This window comes from Micropterus dolomieu, linkage group LG20 (assembly GCF_021292245.1).
Source record: "Micropterus dolomieu isolate WLL.071019.BEF.003 ecotype Adirondacks linkage group LG20, ASM2129224v1, whole genome shotgun sequence".
In the NCBI taxonomy this organism is placed as follows: Eukaryota; Metazoa; Chordata; class Actinopteri; order Centrarchiformes; family Centrarchidae; genus Micropterus; species Micropterus dolomieu.
In genome coordinates, this window is record NC_060169.1 from 24,978,118 (window position 1) to 24,993,945 (window position 15,828).

The 15,828-nt window shown below is 39.3% G+C and overlaps 1 long non-coding RNA gene across 2 annotated transcripts; it reads right to left on the reverse strand.

The window, feature by feature from the left end:
- Positions 1 to 8,530: 8,530 nt before the first annotated feature.
- Positions 8,531 to 11,865, reverse strand: LOC123959183. Of its 2 annotated transcripts, none has more exons than XR_006822248.1 (6): positions 11,603 to 11,865; positions 10,639 to 10,717; positions 10,525 to 10,558; positions 10,123 to 10,285; positions 9,034 to 9,141; positions 8,531 to 8,799 (listed from the first exon to the last, which is right to left on the reverse strand). It is a non-coding gene; the product is annotated as an uncharacterized LOC123959183 (long non-coding RNA). The 2 variants fall into 2 exon arrangements; XR_006822247.1 differs by having other exon boundaries at positions 9,024 to 9,141.
- Positions 11,866 to 15,828: the final 3,963 nt, after the last annotated feature.

The window sequence follows — 15,828 nt, forward strand, 5'->3', positions numbered from 1 at the left end:
CACATAGCCTGATATCATCTAAATGCAGATTGCATTCATTATCAGCCCACACACTTTCCCTGAACTCTGTCATTTTTTTTCCCCCTCTCTCTTATCATCATCTCTCTTTCCTTCCTCAAATATCTGTCAAGCCCTTAAATCTTTTACTTTTTCTGCCCTCATCCATCCATCCACCCCTGTTTTATAATCACTTCAGAAATGACTGGTGATGAGAGAAATAAATCACTGATCTAAAACAGAGCATGAATAATTTGTAGATGCTTGTTTAGTCTCTCAGACGTGTCATCTGTTTGTTGTTGTGTGACAGTGGAGCATTTTGTGATTTTTGTTTACTGCCTGGCCCGTGGGAGGGGACGGCACTTTTCTTACACATCAGAGGGAGATGTAATCTCACAGCAGAATGGGCTTGCGCGTGTGTGTGTGTGTGTTTTCCTATGAGTGCATGTGTTTGTGTGCCTTAGTAACATCTCATAGCTTTGAAGCACTACTGGTCAGCATGCAAGGTGTCACTAAAAGTAATTTCTTATCAGTGGCAGGGGCAGACACATCCCCTACTGCTGTGCTTCCACAATCACACACACCTTGAAAAAGAAGCTTTGAAAAAAATGACTTCCTCTTTTAAGAATCTTTACGAGTCTCTTGAAAATCATAGCACTGGTGTCTCCCTGTGAGATGGTTTCCCTGCAGTGGCAACATCCTGGTGACAGCGACTCTTTGATATTCTGTTGTTCCAGGCTGGATCAGAAATTAGCAGCTGTGCCAGATTCCTTTGGCAGAAATGTTGTGGGAAGAGAGGGAAGGGAAACAGAGCGGGGAAAACAAAAATGATCGAGAGAAGAGATACGCAAAAAAAGGACTACAGCAGGGTGGTTAGATACAAGCAGGATCTGATGGCATATTTAACTGTCCAGTCAGACAAAAAGTGTTATGAGAGACAAGAGCAAAAGGGGATAAACAAAGACTGTATGCATTTATAACCATGACTGGTAAGCCTGCTGGTTTGAATCCGTGATTGTCTTTGTAAATTTAAGTGGGGCAATGAATGAGAAAAGGGTTTAATTTCCTAGCAATGACATTCTGATGTGTACCATACTGTACTTAACTTCCAAATACTCATGGGATGGTCACTGATCAGCATAGTGATAGCAAAATTGTGAATGCGTGTGACCAAAAATATATTTGCATTTACTTGTGTTTGTTAAAATGTGTTTTCAATCAAATGCTTAAATAATGGCCATTTTATCAGAAACATGATAATTTGTTATTTGTGTGAATGGTGGGCTGTTTGCTTGGCATTCTTTGCAATGTTTTGATGTCACATCGTAGCCTTGGTAAGCAGGTGTAAATCTAGTATAATGTGACTGGTTTTTGTATTATATTATCCAGCATGACTCATGAGCCAACACCGCACTCAGTCAGCTCAGAGCAAGAGACAGATGGATGGGTCAGACCAAAGATTTAAATGTTGGTCCTGGAGGGATTGGTGCATTACTCGGCATGCATGCGATTATAAAGACAAGCATGCATAACCACGCAACATACAGAGAAACACACCCACCTATCTCTCTCACGCATTAGATGCCCACGAGCATTCACACACGAGAATGATGAAATTGGTTATGATTGGCTTTGCCCCTTGTAAATCCAAGTGACACCAGCCTGCCTCCTTTTAGAGCTTTTCTAATAATGTTGGTTTTACCTGAACCTTATTGAGCGCAATCGGGTCTTCACAGCAAATAAAAGACAACCTCCACCTCATCTATGTCGTGGTTTTCATTCCCCTCTGCTATAGCCTTGATTATTATTGCTCAATACTATAGACAGTCACTGGAGGGTCACCACAAAATGAGCCACACAAAAGGATTAACTGGATATGGACAGGTCACCACAGGCCAGTTGAAGTTAAAGTTAGGCTGCTGTTCTGGCCATATCTAAAGCACACACCTCTCCTATTGAAGTTGGTTCAATGTTTTAGAAAATAATAGTTTGTCGTGTGTTTTAGCTATGCTAGTGTCATGACTCCAGGAATTATAAAATCAGCCTGGACGTCAGTCAGTTGGTCTACTTTGGTCCAGACTGAACTATCTTAATATCCATAGGACTCCTACTGAGGTTTGTGATCCCTGGACTTTACTTCTTGGTTGACATTTGTAGTTTTGAGCAAAATCTCTCAGCAACTTTTGGACAGACTAAGAATACTTTTGCTTTAGAGATGTTCATGCTCCTCTCAGCTGTACTTTGTCTTTAGTGCTACTTCCCAAATGTTTGTATGATGGTGGATAAGGTAAACATGATACCTGCTAAACATTATGATGTTGTCACTGTTTTGTCATTGGCTGTATCCAGAACCACCTACTACATACTACTGGCAACCACAGTATGCAGTATGTACTGTATATTGCATACTGTATGCAATATGTAGTATGTAGTATGAAACTCTTAAATTGATTTATTTTGCAGTAGCCTATGCTAAGCCAGTTTCTGGTTTTCAAAAGCGGAATAAAAGGAGGAATTTAAATGTAAGTACCACTTAAAACTTTTTTTCTTTAATCTTATGTAAGAAGAACAAGGCTGTAGCTGATCTGTAGCAGATGTTTGCTTTGGTGTATTTGTGCATAAATAAGAATTATATAAAATAAAAGCAAATAAAAAGCAAGTAGCCTACTGTAACCACAACTGTAACATTACACTAACAATGTCTTGATAATAATGATAATAATAAAGCAACAAGTCCCCTTTCATACTACTTCTGGTGTTTATTTATTTAAGTTACACAAGCCTGTCCATCAGGAGCCAGATGTCTCTTGATTAAAGCCCCCCTCCAGTGTATTTAGACATTCTATATTTCATATTTCTCTGAGTCATTTCCTTACAATGTTGATTACCCACATAGATCGGCAATTTTATTTTGCCAAATAGCTTAATTTTGTGCTCAAAGAAACAGGGTGGTGATTTATGATTACAGCAATTCCATAAGTCATACGTCATTCTCCAAGCTTGCGCAGGTGCACTGTCATGTCTCGTTAAGTCACAGCATCAAACCGATAAACATCGCTGTGAGCTAACTAACCAATTTATCATGTAATTTACTTAGAACTTACAGTAGGTATGTCTCTCTGTGTCTGATTGTCGGTTTGTCTTTCTAGTTTAGTTAGCTAAGTTAACAAAGTTGTAGTTAGCTAGGTGTAGTTAGCTAGCATAGTTATTGCAGAAAGTTAGCTAACAGAGGGTCTTCATTTTATTTTTTAGTTTCCTCCTCTTGGTTTAGTGTGTTCATTTTCATTATGGCATTTGTGCGTGCGGTGTTGGAGGACAGATGACAGAAAACACGTCGCACTTTCACCTGCCACCGTTTTATATACAGTCTGCAACATGTATTTACGGCCTTTTTTCCCCAATGCATCGGAGGAGGCAATGGTATCAGAAGTCTTTACATACAGTTCAACAGAGTAATAGACCCCCCACACCCTTTAAATTCCTAAATGGACTCAGCAAGAGTAATGTGGGTGCAAAATAATGTGGCTGGCAAATAATCAGTCATGGGTAGAGGTGGAGAATACCATTTACATTTCTGCATTTAGTGTGTGATTAAACAGTGACACTTGGCATCAAAGGCAAAGACAGACTGAAGCTAGTCAGGGCCTGGGCTGTGGCATCACCTGGGGCATATAAAAAGGTATCATCAGCCACAAAATGGACTTTGAAGTATTGATTAGGAAGAATTATGTTAATTTTGTATAACATACAACAGCAAATGACCAAGGATAGACCCACCCATTTCTGATGCTCAGAGGGCCTGACTGAGTAATATCAGAGATAAAATAAGTGTAATTTATATTTAAAAATTAAGTATGGAGTGCCAGTTAGCTCACTTAGTAGACCATGCACACCATATTCAAAGGCTAAGTCCTTACGGCATCAGCCCGGGTTTCATTCCAGCCTGTGGCCCTTCGCTGCATTTAATCCCCCCTCTCTTTCTCTCAACATTTCGTGTCTCTCATCAGTAGGATTCTGTATCAAGAACAGTTTCCAACTTGGAACTGTTTCAAAAACTATGATTCCAATGAAATCGTTAGGAAAATTTGGTTTCAAATTTAACACGGTTTCCGCTCAGCCAGTGTACTTCCAGGCACTCGTTCTGTTGCAGCCGTGGAGCCCAGTTAGTGGCTTTAGTTTACATTTAAAAAACTGGGTCAGCACAGTGAAACACCTGTGAGACACTTATTTCTTGCACGGAAGGATGCTCTACAAATATGAGTAAACACCCACGCCTGCATGGTGTACAAATCAACAAGGAGTGTACCATGTTCGATGTGCTGCGCCGGTCGTCCTGCCTTGTCGTCCTTGGACAACCTTGAGCTAACTAGTATCTAGTCGCAATCAAGTAGGTGAAATTGTAGTGAAACAAGTTGCTTGACCAAATTGATAAAATTGTGGTAAACACTAACTTAACTATAATTTTTTCTTCTCCGTAGATTAATATACGCAAATTGCTATCTCTAGTAGCAGATGGATGGTGGCTAATGTTAAACTGGAGACTCAGTGTGAAGCTCCATTCACCTTAGGGCCCGTGTCCACCAAAGCATTTTTTGCGAGCTCAAATCGCCAGCTGGTCTTCTGAAAACGCCCATCAGGGAGCGCTAGCAGGCGTTTTTGAGGCGCAGCGTTTTTTCCTCATGCTTTGGTTGCTATGATACTAAAAATCCGTGGTTACAGGTAGTTCTACCTAACTTTACTGGATGTAAAAATGTCAACACAGAGCAGAGTACTTGCTCTGTATGAAGGGAAGTCTGAAGCAAGTAGAGAGAGAGAGAACGGACTCGCCGGATGTGGGTTCATGACATTTTGTGGGCGAGGAAACATCATTTAGTCCTAGAGGACAAAGCCTGGTTCCAGGATAGTAACCATTGCTACGGTGTGGTATTTGTCCCGCCCTTCCTCTACTGTGATTGGACAGCATGAATCTGATTTTTTTTTTTACTCCTCAATGTGGCCCTAATATTCCATCGTAGAAATGAGAAGAACCAGACTCGAAAGGAAGAATCACAATTGGAATCAGAATTTTTCAAATAAAAACGATGCCCATTCCTACTCTTCAGCTCATTATTTGGATATCACGTATGCGCTGGCTCCTCCGTCTAAGCTATAACAATTTTGCTGCCATTTATATACTGTATCTCCTGCTCAGAGAAGCCCATCTTAACATGTTATTAACATGTATGTTAATGTGTTCACCTAACACCCAACTTTCTGTGAAGTTCTCAAGAATTACAACACATGGGAGATATCTTAAACAGGTTTGAGATTCTCTGGAGAGGAGGAAATATGAAAAGATCAGCAGAGCTTTGAATAAAAATAATGCCATAAGCAAACAAATTTTTATCACAGTGACCTGGCATTTACAAGGCAACCTTTATAGAAATTTAATTCACCAGTTGTCTGGCCCCTCTTTCAGTTTTGACCTCTGAGTCTGTCAAAATAACTCAGTGACATTACTTTGATTTGATTGGTGATCTAAAAGTTCATTTACAATAGGACATTATGAGAACTGTGTTTCCTTAAAAAAATGTAATACAATAAAACAATTCCCTGTGAAGTTGAAATGTGCACAAGCCTCATATACATCTCTGTTAGCTTCCAAAATGAACAACAATTGTTGAAAAAAAAGTTACTATATAACTATTGAGAGTATTGATGTATATATAAATCAGAATATTATTTTATGATTCGTTTATTTTATTTTATGAGTAAATGTTAGTGCAAAATAGAGGTCGTTGCAGAGGTCAAGGCCTGCACTGCACTGTTTGATGGTCACAGATTTGAAATGGCCAATAAGAGAAAATGTGTTGATTGGCAGAATGTCAGCGCAGCAATAAAAGCTGCCAGTCCATGAGCTGAAGAGAGATCTGAAGCTTAAGAAGAAATGGTGCAATCAAATGCAGAATATTGTGCAGACAAATTCAAGGAACACAAAAGATAGGCACATTGGTATTGTGAGCGAAAACAAGGTTTTCGCTCACATGTACAAACACTCACATATAGCCAGGGTCAAACTGAGTGGCGCAGGCTTGCTGCCCAGCTAATTAATTTGACACAACAAAAGATCTGTATCTCAATGTCACAGCCTGCAGGATGCAACAGCACACAAACCTGCCCAGAAATACTGTTTATAAAAGGTTTAGGTTGGAATAATGTTGAAAGGAGACAGTATGTGTGTTAGAGAGAAAAAGAGAGAAGGACAGCAAGAGAAAAAATGAGCAAGGCCACCTTAATATTTTGTGCTGGTATTGTTAATATAGTAACATTTTTTAAGCATTTATTTTGCTTTTATTTCAAAGTAGACACTAAAAACCACAAGATTTTGACAAAGGAGTCCAAGGTTTGTGTCCTATATGTGGTTAGGTTTAGGCAACAACAAAACATTTGACAAAGGATAGAAAAGACCATATTTTTGATTGAATACTGAAGAAGTAAACACATGCCTCGATTCAGGCTTTGAGTTCCCTAAATGATAAAAATGTTAATGATGCTTTAGCTGCACCAGAAAACATGAAATTAAATAGGCTGTGTAAGAGTTTTGTAGATACAAACAGTATGAAGACTTTACTATTTATAAAATCTGGGCAGCATTAATTTCCAAGCACACTATGTGCTGTTGCACATAATTTCTAGAAGACAGATTGGATTTTGCATAGCATCTTCATTGTTCAATTTTCACCTACTGTACCTGTGTGTGTGTGTTTGATACACACTTTGACAATACAGTGTACATTGCCGGTGCATTCAAATTTTTTCTCTTTCAAACAAGTGTTTCAGGAAAGTGTATTAAATGTATTAAACCTCATCTGAGGATATTGCCATCCCTGATGGATGGCATTGTGTCAGCATAACTCACTATGAAAGACATCCAAACAGAAAAAAATATTAGTGATTATTAGTATAGACAGAACCACCACACTGAAGATTATACTAATCATCCTAAACTATATATCCCAAATATATCTTCTAAATAGAACACTTCTGTCAAATAATCTAACCACCAAACACAGCACATTTGCGTCACAAAATCAGAAGAATACATAACACAGTTATCTGATTTCAAAGTATGATGATTGCTAAGGCCATGGGCTAAAGAAATTCATATTTTTGCAAATCAGGCATTACATGACCCTGGGAGGTCTTCTCAGTGTTAGTAATAATAATTTGTGGATTTGACTGTAGGGAAGGAAAGTGGTTAATAACAGAGGCTGCAGTAGTACAGGCAGGCATCGTAGAGGCTCAGGCCTGCCCTCTAACAGTCAGCTCTCATTATCTCAGCGTCTGTCCCTGCATTCACTGCCGCCACTGACACAAAGGAGTTCAGCACACACAGGAGGAGAGAGTAGAGATGGAGGAGGCAGGAAGAAGGTTTAAAATTATGTGAGAGTAAAGAAGTTAAAGAAAGTGGGGAAAGTGAGCATGAGGGTGTAAAATACCTCAGTGGTATAGAGCAATAGCAGAAGAGAAAGTAAAAGAAAGACAAAAAGATACTGCTTAAGTAAGAGGGAAAAGGGTACAATTATAAGTATCTGGTTCTATAATGTAAACAGGTAACAGATTCCCAAGAAAGAGTAGAGAATGTGCAGAATGAAAAGAATTGAAACTTGGTCATAGACAGCAAAAGAAAAAGCCTGACAACCCACGAATGAGCACAGTAGGATTAATGGAAAGGATGGATGCCTTAAATGGCAGATGCTCTCAGCTATTATCCAGTTCAAGTGAGTTGAATGACTCATGATATGAATGAACTACCATCTTGACTGTGAAACACCTACACACACCTACACCTCTGGTCTCTCACTGTCCCACCTCTCTCTGTCTCTCTCCCCCCCCCCCGTCTACTCCACTTTCTCCATCAGCAGTATGTTTGATAAAGTTGCCTAAATGACACAGAACTTGTCTTTTTTCCGTTTTTTTTCCACCCACGATCCGTTATCAGTGCAGCAGGTGAGCTGCGTGCCAGCTTGTTAATGACATAGCCTTTCAAAATAACCGAAACCAACATCTGCACCCTGTGTGTTGACTGCTGCTTTACCTGGTCTTACTTGTAAAATATCCATGGCGATTTGTAATGTAATAGGCTACCAAGTTTTTGACAGAGTGAAGTCTGTCAGTATGTTAAATGCTGGAAGAGGCATTGAAGTTGGTTTGCCATAGTACATTTCAATGATATTGACATTGTGTGTGAGTATACTGAGGACTTACATTGCGGGTCTTGAAGAAATCAGTCATCCTCTCTGTGAGGGACCAGGCAGTTAGGCATGAGGAGTCAAGAGGGAAATTTAAAGCAAAAGGGTTTTATTTACCAAAAAAATCACAACAAAAGATAAAGTTTTGGGCCCTTAAAAGAGGTCAAACAAACAAACAAACTAAAGCTCTGAACATAAGAGACTCAAAAATACAACTGACCTGCTATACAACAAACAAAGGGGACTTATATATTGGCTGATCAGACCAATTTTGACACACAGGGGAAGACTAACAACAACACTACATCATAACTGCAAACACAACAATACTTATGTAAAAACTTATTCCAAAATAAATGTACATTTACTTTACCTTAACTCAAAAATACTCAAATATAATATAAATCTAAACCCCAAAATATTTAAGGAGAGAATAAAGCCACCCCCCAGACATAGCAAGCAGTGGTAGTGTCCAATCAGGCCACCTCTCCTATAAAGCTGCTCCTGCTCCGAGCACCAACCCTTTAAGCCAGCAGACTTCCTGGATCTCTCCTGGGTGTGGCATCCAACACTGGTAAGCTCAGAAACAAGAATTATAACAAAATGAAAATCCAAAACTAACTAATGGTGTGTGTTCCAAAAGATGCTTCTGTATAGTCAACTAAAATAAAGTATGTGAAATAAACTAAGTGTCCTGTAAGTTTATTTGTAACCAAATAAATATTTACTACAAACTGTCTAATGTGTATGAATATATATATAAACTAATCTTAAAGAACACAACAAAGTCAGTACATGAGGTTACCGCTCTTCATCTGGTTGTGAGGCCACGGCTGTGGCCATCACACTCTCGCAGGTCCACTGGGAGGGCACGAAGGGCCAGAATGCATCTCATGTGTACATCATGTTGTTTCTAGATTGATAATCAAAAAAATTATCATTATACAAATGTTGTTATAGTGTAACAGTTATACCAATCTAATTCTAAAAGAATAATAATACTATTATTAGCAACAACAGCAATAACAATAAAGCCATCCAGCTGCAACTACCTATAAGACAAGACTTACAACATGACAAAAGATTTGGAAGCCAGTGCAGTAGGGTTGGACCCCAGTATTCTAGTTATTCACTAGGGGTGGGAATCTCTAGGCACCTCACGATTCGATTTGATTACAATTCAGAGGGCTGCGATTCGATTATAAACTGATTATCGATGCATCTTGACATAACTTTTCCCTGGATAATTACTAAGCATTTAATTTGCACATTTAAATCCAAAAGAAACATCTCCTAATTAGCTTGAAAGGACTAGTTTGCATCACTAATTTACTTTAATAACCTCAGCTCAATGGTCCATTTCTTTAACATTCAGACTCCTCTGAAAACAGACAAAGTTAATAATAAGGATATAGCCTACAGTATGTGTACAGGACAGAGCTGTACACCAGTTTAGTCTAAGCTTGTACCTGATGTTCTCAACCCTTGACTAATAGGTTAGTTAGTAATGACATAACGTTACAGTTGATAATTAACATTAATTCGTTACTAATTTAGCTAACGTTACATAAATAAATATTTTAATGCATTTCACGGTACCCAAGGACGCTTTACACATAGTGACAGTTACAGAACAAAAAAAGTCATTCAGGATTGAATGTCCGGTGTGGGGGACAGAGAGCAAGCCCTTGTCCAGGGGAGATGTTAGCTAGCGCCAACAGCCTTCACTCTTCCAGCTGTTGGGGAAACTACAGACTATTATTAACGGACACACAGTGACCTACACTGCACATTTACTACCTGACTGAAACTTACTGCTAGAAGTCCTAATCTGTAATGACCACACATTATGTGATCTACATTGTGGCTATGGCAAAATCAATCTTACACTCACCTGGAGGTCATAAATCCTAGGATCTCCGCAGTGCCTCTGCTGTCTTGCCCGTCTGTGAGGCCCTCCACCTGGACAGGACAATCAGCTGTGGTGTCAAGCTCACAGTTGAATTGGCTCCATAGGTTCAACATTAATCATGATGACGATGGAACTCAGAAAACACCTGCAGACATTCAAACACAAACACATAAATGTATGTAGATTAATGTTGTTACCACTATGGGAATTTTCTTTTAATAAGGAAGCATCCTAGTATGTTCAAATGATGCCTGTATGTTCCTTTAAATACCTTAACTCAAGTCTTTCAAATCCATGAAGTATAAAAAGCATCAAGTCTACATAATCTTGAATCAAAAGAATTATACTAACTCTTATGCAGAGATGTGCAAATTGAAAACATACCTTGGATAGCTGTAGTGTCACTCAATACTTAATCCTGCAAGAGCAGATAAAACACAAAGAACGTCATCTATTGCTGATTTTTTAAAAAATACTATATTTTATCATTTCACTTACTCAGCGATACAAGAGCTGCTTTCGCAAGTCAGGTGATTATGGACAAGATGAAATCCCTTCAGCAGCATTCTCTATAATCCTTAATGGGCACACATATGAACACCAACTTTTTATTAGTTTACAAAATAATGGCCATGTAAACACTTCTCACAAACATGTGATACTGGAATAGTTTAATGTTGTGAAAAATGTATTTAACGTTAGTCTCTAAGAGTAAGTTACCAGTTCAATAGTTACATCTAGCTAAAACGTAATGCAGTAATACAACATTACTACCATAAATCCTCCATAACAATGATAATGTTCAGTTTTGGATGAAACTGTTTCAGAGAGTTGTTGATTCGACTGTATGATCATTTTGGAAACAGCAGTTGTGCTGCTGGTAATTTGTAACGTTATCACATGGACAGGTGCTTCTGTTAATTTGTCCATCCCATTAATATCTGAGCCGATGCTAAATAACACACACTCTTTTTGTGTAACTTAATAATGCAACTCATGTCAACGTAAGGTTACCACAAACATCTTCCAAAATTAACAAATGATAAAATAGTTTCAATGAAAACTGAGCATTCTTCACCAGTTAAAAGGTTTCATTACCACAGTGGAAAAATAACGTTACTCCTTTACAAATACATATTAACGTTACACAGCCACTTCAGATAAGGCAACTAGTCTCTGAAGGGCTGAGGAGAATCATTAGGTTTACAGCTAATAACGTTTTAGCCATGCATCAACACTATTTCAGGAACAGCTTATAAACAAACGCAGAAATTGACTGTCTCCACAATGTAACGTTAACTAACGTGAGTTAACATTAACTGACAGTGACAGCAGTTCACAATAGTGCAAAGTTAACTTAACGTTACCTCAATGTGAGCCAGCTTACTTCTAGCGTTAGCCTTTCTGTAAACGTAATTGCGCCTGAAAACAGAGCCGAAATGTGATAAACTTTTTTACTCACCGGACCAAAGTGCATTCTCTGCCGACTGTCAGGCGAAGGCTTCAGTCACAACTTTACGTTACTTTGGAGCTAATGTCCGTTAACGTTAGCATAAAAGTAACGCGCCAAACTGCCTCTACATCCTGAAGCGGTCCTCCTAGAGCACACACGGGTGTAAAATAGAAGTTAAAGAATACAAACACATTTCTTTCACAGCGCTGCGAATAAATACTGGTTCTCTTGACTTTTGTTAAATAGGTTAAGAGTTTTGCTCGTTACTTGCAAAACCGTCTCCCTCGCGTCGGGTAGCCATCTTGAATTTTCTGAAAACGTAAAATCCCGTTTGGCCGTTAATGACGTGACACGTCAGGGTGCGTCTCAATACTCGAAGGGTTTGATTTAGAAATCCATCATCACTCAAAAACTATGATACACACATAATTAAAACAACATAACTCGTTAAGAAGACTTGGTTGTTTAGTGTATAGTGTACTTATTAGCTGGTTTTCATTGCTGAACTTATAATTCTTTTGAGTAAGCAGTGCGTTCGGGTTTACAGTGTACATTTAGAAGTTATTAAACAAAACATGTCCACATTCACGTGTCTACTGCATTCTCCAAATAGCTGTATTAAGGTTAAATGTTCAAGGAGCTGTGTGTCTGCCTTTGCACTTCCAAAAAATGTGTGTGTGTGTGTGTGTGTGTGTGTGTGTGAAATATAACCGTACGGTGCTGTGTGTGTTCATTGTGCTCTAAATGGTAATGCTGCAGAGTCTATCTACATTGAGTAAACGCACAGGGAGTTTCCCTCCACAAGCCTGCCAACTCCTCTCAGCCAGCCCCCATGGGTTATCAAAGCAGACACTTGGCAACCTACTTTCCGAAGCAAAGCATCTGCCCATTCAGAGGCAATGGGGCTAATGTCAGCCTCTATCACTCTTACGTTCAAAATGACCTTGGCATCAGCATATACAGCAATAACTGATGCATGGGTTTGAGCGCAAGAGGGAGAAAATATAACTGCAAATCAATTCAAGTTTCAACATAGGTCCATGTGACAGCCATTACTAAAACAAAGTCACCTTCACATCGAGCAGAGGTGGCCATTACTTCTTTAAAAGGTGGGTTATTGATATTCTGTTCAGTTTAGAGATGCCTGCTTGCATTGCAAGTTTTGGAATTGGGCTTACAATTGAAAAATGCACACGCACGAAGACACTCCAGAGACACTTTAAAACATCTGGCATCTGTTTAACCTGGCTATCTGTCTGTCTGTCTCACTTTGTCAAAAGACAATTGAAGGAGAGACTGGAAATCGTGACTGACCTGCAAAAAAACTCAGGGAAAACCAACACAAATATAATTTACATTCTTTAATTATGACTTCATCGCAACAAGGATAGATGGATGGATCCCAGGCGAAAATATAATTCTACCCCTAGAGAAAGTCTGAATATGATGAATTTAGAAAACAGGAGGTTATGCAATCTCTGATTTTGCTGATAGCCCCTCCTTTTTCTCCAGTGCCTGGCTCACCCACTGGAACTCCCGATTTTCCAAACAGCTTCATGGCAGACCCACTTTGTGGAATGTATGGAGTCGTTCCTTAAAGCAAAGGCTTGAGAGTGATTTTCTTTCTGGCCGAGGGTTTGATGAGAACATTGATAGGACTTTCATATTTGCGTCAGATATGTAAAGCTACAGCCAGCAGTCTGTTAGTTTAGATTAGCACAAAGAATGTAAACAGATGGATACAGCTAGCCTAGCAAAAACTGTCCCTGGCGTTTTTTGGCCCAGACCAGTACTGTACTATTCCCCCAAACCACTATAAAGTGGAGTATAAAGTGCCGTGTACAACTGTACCATTGCAAGTGGACCAACTGAGTTATTTCACTTTTTGATGGATTAACAATAATGTTACCTTATCTTATTCTCACTGTCATGAATTTAATTAATCATCATTCATCATTGTCATCGTGGCACGGCATGGCACGACTACTTTCCCCAATCCCTCCCTGAGAGTCCCTGTTTCCCTGCATTCTACTCCCTGCTTAGCGCTTCAACTCTCTTCTCCTGCTCACTCTGTTCCTCAGATTCCCTGTCACACTGCTCCTCTTCCTGCTCCTTTGCCTGGAATACCATGGCAGCAACCTCTTCTCCTTCCACCTGTCGCTGCATAATGGGGGTATCACTGTTGAGCCAGTCAGCCAGCCTATTTTTAGCTTTTGCTTACCGCACCTTCTATCCTCCCTTCACACTTGCCTTCATACCTCTCCCTCTCCACTACCTCCTCTCTGTGCCCACCACCACCATCATTGCCCATAGGTGCTGAATGTCCTGCAGCAAACATATCAGTAAGTTTTGCACATTTGGCAGCATCTGCCTGAAGGGCCTGTCTTTTTTTGGCTTGCAATGTCTCTGCACCTCCCTCGCGCTTTGGCTGTTTTTGCAGATGTGCTGTTTAATGAAGAAACTGAGCCCAAAGGCTGGGGGAGTGGTTTAAAGATGTCACTGAGTCAGTCCATTAAGAAAAAAAAAAACAATGGGCCAATCTACCTGTTTTATGGGTACGTCAGACAAAAAAAAATAGACCATTGTGTCGGCCCACTGAGAAAGTGCCCGATCTGCCAGATGGCCAGTTCAGCACTGCACAAAGCCCACCGTATAATGAGTTATCATTTCGTACGTTTATTAGTGAGATTTACAGGTGCTGGTAGGAGGATTGTGTTACCTTCAGACAGAACCAGGCTAGCTGCATCCCCCAGTTTCCAGTCTTTTTGCCAAATTTTTGAAGTATTCCTTTAAGAGTAGAATTTGTGGGAGTTCTGTCATTTTTTTATATCTTATACCTATAATGACTAATTCTGAATTCACATAATTTAAAAGTAAGCCAATGTTGTGTGTGTGTGTGTGTGTGTGTGTGTGTGTGTGTGTGTGTGTGTGTTTGTGTTTGAGAGAGTTTACAAGTAGGATTTCCAGTCTGACAATGGCTTAGCAGAGTGTCTTTGTTTTGGCTTAGTCCCTTTGTTGCTTCCTGCTCTCTGAGCTGCGTCTAGTGTTTTAAGTGCTTGACAGCCAGAAGTAAACTATCTGTAGCTTATCTCCTCTACACCAATGCTTTGCAGAGGTATTTTTTTAACTATTTTGTTTTTAAGCAGTTTTCCCACATAGTACTGTAGAGTAAAGGTCAGAGAGAGGTGCATATAACTTTATTGTTATGTGTTTCAAATTATGATGTTTTGGGATTAAGGAACCATTGTTTGCTGTGGAAGCTGGGATGATAATGATTATTAATTAATGATAAGATCTTTATTAGAGATCTAAAAGAAGGGAATAGCACATTTAAGAGGGGATGCACTATAAGCAAAATAGATCAGCATATAGCCAGCAGCAGTAAAGCTTAACCAACAACAGCAACATGCAACCACTGGAAGCAAGCAGCATTACCAGTCCTACTTTTTTGGTTGTGCTACTGTGATTTTTTTTTCTGTTGTGATTTGGTGCCTGTCCAACTTTGGCTTTGGCTTTGGCTGCTTGGTAAGTAGTCTTATATGGATTTTTTAAACAAACAATATTTAATAGCCTTTCTCAAATCTGTTTTTGTGCCATAAAACCTCTTACACCTCTGCACCCAAGAATTGGCACATCTTGTCTTTCTTTTAATAAATTAAAATTGTGGTTAAATTTTAAAAGATTTGGAAGAGATATTCATGCAGTGTGTGTTTGTGTGTGGATGTGTAAGTGTGACGGGTTAGGCATAGGCTGAGTTCTGTAGTGTTGTAGGGGGTCCAATGTTATGTGAATGTCTTGCACCCAGTCTGAAACTGAAACACATCAGTGAGAGTTGAACGATGTGTACAATATATACCAGTGGTCGGCAATAGGTGGGCCGCGTGCCAGAACCGGACCGCCAACAATAAAATCTGTCCTGCGGCCAGATTGTTTTAATGGCAGAAATAAATAAGTATAAAATAATAAATTATTATAATAAATAATAATAATTTAGCTGGTGCTGAAATAGATCTCAATCATGACAGCTACAGTTACTCACACAATCACTTCCTCTTCAGTGATTGTGCCTCCAACATAAAAGAGCAAGGATGTTTTTCCAGCAATCTTTATGTCAAGTTTAGTGAGAGTTTTTACTTTGAAGAGTTCTAGAGGACATTCAAAAGAGACTCTGTCTTGCTTGACACACCTCTGAAAAAGCCAGTAAACGTGTGATTGGATTCCCCTGAATTTCCACA